Source organism: Peromyscus californicus, unplaced genomic scaffold, assembly GCF_007827085.1.
Source record: "Peromyscus californicus insignis strain IS unplaced genomic scaffold, ASM782708v3 Scaffold_4__1_contigs__length_199733344, whole genome shotgun sequence".
NCBI classification, from domain to species: Eukaryota; Metazoa; Chordata; class Mammalia; order Rodentia; family Cricetidae; genus Peromyscus; species Peromyscus californicus.
Window position 1 is genome coordinate 131932844 of NW_026294562.1, and position 4881 is coordinate 131937724.

A 4881-nucleotide genomic window follows, 5' to 3' on the forward strand; every position below is an offset into this window, starting at 1 on the left:
GGGTCTGGGCCCTACCTACACCTCAGTGTCTTTAATATTCCAGGGACTCTCCTTTATCTATTAACCAGACTCTCCATCAGATATTTTAAAATTTGAATGTAACAGGAATGAATATTTCATAGATGTGTGTTAAGCTGTTATTAAACTATAATGTAAAGCAGGATTGTAGGAATATTTTTATATGTCAAAAAGTCAATTAAAATGATAAGCCTGTAATATCACTATTGTGGTGCTGTGTGGAAATTCATTTCATATGCAGGGGAGGTCCCCCACCACCCAGCATTTGGGTGTGAGGCAGGACTGTTACATATTCAGAGGCCTGTGTACTTCAATTTCATTAGTAACACTTAGGGACGTTTTCAGCAGAGATTAAATGGAGAGCTATGCAGGGATAAAGCCTCCAACTTGATTTTTATTTAGTTCTACAAAAACAGCATTAGGCATTCACAAAGGTAGGTGCTTACCTAAATGCACCATGGATTCATCTGTAAAGAAATGTCAATCCTCAAGAAAAAGGTGTCCATAATAAAATGTGTAGTAAGGCTTTGTCTTGCATAAAAGTGATGTCCATTGGAGAAAGCAGTCCCGTAACATTGAAATGCACAAGGCAGAGAGGAAATTAAAACTGTTGTGAGCTGCAACAATGTAGTACTTTACAATGACAAAGCTTCCTCCTTGTAGCCTTTAAAGGGAAAACATATATGGTGCATGGGAGAAATTTTTCTTTACGGCTTGTATATTTAGGAAGGAATACTTAGAAATGTGATTGGTACACTAAATGTTGGGATACCTTACAAAAACGTAAATGCTTTTTCTTTTTTCTTTTCCTTTTTTTTTTTTTTAAGTTCTGACACACTAAATGTGCTTGTGCCCAGGCCCTCAGAAAGGCTGGATTCTTCTGTCTACACCTCCCAATGAGGATGCTTTCTTCACAAAAAATATTGGATAATAAAGCAAAGTTTTTTCTCCACCAAGAGCAACCTACTTATACCAATAAATGTTTACCTTTCTTTCTTTTTTGGGGTGGTGGTAGGTAGTTTTGAGACAGGTTTTCTATTAGAGCAGGCTGTCCTCGAACTCAGAGATCCACCTGCCCCTGCCTCCCCAGGGCTGGGATTAAAGGTGTATGCCACCACTGCCCGGCTACCAATAAATCTTTTCTGCAAACAGTCATGCAGATGTGAAACAATCACTCCATGAAGAACAGAATGCTCTGTACGTAGACATTTGTATTACACAGTGACAAGGACACCACACACCTAATCAGGTTTACCAGTGTGCAGCAAAGCAACAAGCATCTTTAAGTCATTTTCATTGTTCCTCTTTTCAGTTAATAGATGGTGGTTCCAAACTGTATAAAGCACACCACACCATACCCAGAAATAATCAGCGAGAGTCCAGCCAAAGCACTCCAACTCAGGAGGACAATGTCTCCTGTCCTTTTTACCAGCTTTCCTCTTTCCAGAGAGTAGGTGCTTGGGCTTCATATCAAACACATGCCTATCTGCTTCCCCTTTCTTCCCCAAGCGATTCATCTTCTTCTGGGCTTTCTTCATCAGAGTCTTGGCTTTCTTCACCATCTTGACATCCCGAAGACCAGTAACATCATGTGGAGTTCGAGAGCAATTCCGACTCCAGGCTATAGAAGAGGGTGGAATAGATTCTTCTCGTTTTCTTTTCCTAGTGACACTCTGAGATCTTCTTGCCTGGACTGCACAGTAGGCATTGTCTTTACCATCCATGTCAACACCAACACTACACATCTCATTCTCCAGGTCTGTCCGTTAAACCTTCTTAGTCCTGGGTCCCTGTGTGTTCTTTTCTTTGGACTGTAGAATTTTCAACTTCTCTTTTTTTCTCTAATTTGTTTGGCCAGCTGTCAGATTTCCATTGTTTCCTCATTTTCATTTTTAGGATCGCGGTCACACTCCCCAGCAGCCATTCTTAGCTCTTCTTTCTAACTCTTTCAATTTCTTCATGACAGCAGGATCGATATAATCAGCAACATTATGGCCTCCCCAGATATCTGATATCATATTTCTCGGATGAATTCATCAAGTCCCGGTGTTTCTGAAGATCCAAAATATCATCGTCTCCCATTTCCAGCTCAAGATTTTGTTCCCTCTTCTTCCTGGGCTCTGCAATCTCCATTCTTTTCCTTCAAGCCATCACTTCTGGGATGAAAAGGGGTCTCTCCTTATTATCTCTCTTGTTTGGTACAGCTAAATGTTCAGAACCTCATTCACTTTATTTCCTTTTATTTTCATTTCTACTCGATGAGCCAAAAGCCTATCACAAGCCTCTGCTTTAACCTGAACGACACCTTCCTCAGTCAGGGTGCTGGTCTCAATGACAGGGAATCCTTCAGCCTGCAAGTCCATAAATATTTTCTGATCTTCTTCAGAAAGCTCAGCTATTCTCCTCCCATCACATCTGTTTGCTACAACAGTAAGAGGCTTGTTGATAAACAGGTCTGATATTCTGGAAGAGTTCTAATTGCTCCTTCAACCCGTGTCCACATTGCTCAGACAAATCCATCACATACAGGACGGCAGCTCGGAGGTGGGCCAGGGTTGTGATAGCCTGTGCTTCAATGGTGTTCCGATCCCCCAAAGGATGGTCCAAAATCCCTGGGGTATCTACATCTTGTCCGTGCAGATTCTTATAGCCCATGTGCCCAACAAACAGAGATCCGGTGGTAAGTGCATAGGGGTGAACATCCTCATCTGCTCTCATTACCTTATTGATGAAGCTGGATTTCCCAACATTTGGATACCCACACAAAAGCAGAGTCCTTGTGTTTGGATCAATGGTTGGCAAGTGCCGTAAATGTTGATGTACTTGTTCCAAACACTCGAAACTCTGCCTCTGTCTCTTGATGATAGCACGCATGCGCCCAAGGGCAGCATGCTTCAGCTGCTTGCAGCAGTACAGAGAATCACCATACTTCATAAGCCGCACATAATCTTTAGCAACGTTGTCCACCAAATTTTTGGCAATATTCATTTGACCTAGAGCCAACTTGTAATGATCCTTGTCATAGAAGATATTCATCAAGTCAGCATAAAATGGATGGATATCATCCAATTTGGGAAAATCTGTCAAAATCTGTGACAGTCTGTCATGGTAATTCTGTTGAGTAAATTTGACTTTTCTCATATAAAAATGTCGAATTCGATGAATTTGATGATGTTTATGAATAACTGTTGGAGTCTTTCGTTGAGTCTTGGATAATGTCAGGTCAATAAAGTCCTGACACCACTGTAATTTTCTTGAAATTGTAGTCCACCATGCCGGCAGTAGAACAACCCATGAGGAAACCTGGAGATGCAGTGAACTGGACTTCCGTTGTCGGGGTCATGAATGCTTTTTCAAATTTTGTCTGTCCATCACTCCTTCCCCAGGCAATGGCCATTGTCAAAAATGGGATGTGAAGAGATGATGCGCTTGACAGATTTGACACAACTCAATTAATCAAGACCTCAGTAGAGAAAGGGGAATAACTCTGCCAATACGGCAAAGCACAGTGTCTTCTTATGTTCACGAAGGAGAAGTTGCTTATTTTATCCTGATGGCCAAAGGGAACTCAGGCCCCCTAAAAAAGTCTTCTGTGTGACTAACAAAAGATGGAAAGCTACAGCACAGAAGCATTTCTTTGTTTAATTTCTAATTGTTGTCCTTCTTGTATTCAGAAAATGAAGTCACCTTTGTCGTGGTTTCATGAACCGCTGGGTAATCAAAATTATTATGCCGCCACCTGTTGTCTGTTAATTATTCTGAGAAGATACTCATAAATCATAACACCGGACAATAAATCAAACTGTCAGTTCCTAGGTCAAAGGTTACCCATGAAAAGTTATAGGTCACCCGCAGGGTGTGAAAGAGCAGGGTTTCAGAGCATCATTCATTGTCAAACACTGTTGGGAGACGTGCCATCCAAACAAAAGAAAAACCGAAGTTCAGAATTCCAGCCAGGGGACAGGAGGCATCCACCCAACATGGTCCATCCATCCACACAGCAGCAAATCAGTCTTGTCCAAACTCAAGAGAGTTGTTCCCTTGAGACCTGGACTGTAAACAGTGTTCCTTTTGGAAAAGTTTGAGGAGTTGTGTTCTGGGGATATTATCTTCCCCTCTCTCCTAGTCACTGGAGACTATGCAGGGAATTTCACATCTTACTGCATTATTCATCAAGACAATCAGAACACGTCAAACTGTGGTTGACTGGAGGATGCTTAGGAATGTCTTACTTCCCAAATTAATTTAGCCCGGAATATGTTTTCCGTGTGGCGTGACAAGAGCTTAAACTGCATTTAACATTTCAAACTCATTTATTTTTTCCCCCAATCCCTAGCATTTAAAACAGCACCATCACTTCCAAGTGGTGCTTGTTGATGGATATCCTTGATGTAAAAGCTGGCTAGGGGTAAATGATTTCTGATGTGGTGGGGCTTCTTTAGGATGAAGCACAATAGAGACATAATGGCAAGGCAGCTGGGACACAGAGCTAATGTTCCAGTCAGGGGCACACTTCCTGCTGCTTGAATCCGGGTGTGTAAAATGGATGCCGCACTTGCATTAAAGATTTCTCTCTAAAATGTTCATTTTGAGGGCTTTCTGTTAATTTAGTTTCTTCTCGGCATGCCCTGAAAAGGGGGAGTATGTTCACAGTGTCAACTTATATCCTACTGATCTTTATTTACCTTGAAAACACACATATCACAATTTGTATTCAAACCATAGACATCAGAATGGACACCCACAAAGGCTATCCTGAGGGACATAGTCTCCTCCACCGTATTCCTGAGCACTGAAAATTGTGGATTTTGGATGGAAGCAAGTCAGTCTCAGAATGTAAATGGTGTGTCAAGGAGCAGGGGA

At 41.7% G+C, this 4881-nt stretch overlaps 1 pseudogene; it reads right to left on the bottom strand.

Annotated features, from left to right (window-relative positions):
- Positions 1 to 1259: 1259 nt before the first annotated feature.
- On the bottom strand, positions 1260 to 3292 carry LOC128123961 (GTP-binding protein 4-like; annotated as a pseudogene).
- Positions 3293 to 4881: the final 1589 nt, after the last annotated feature.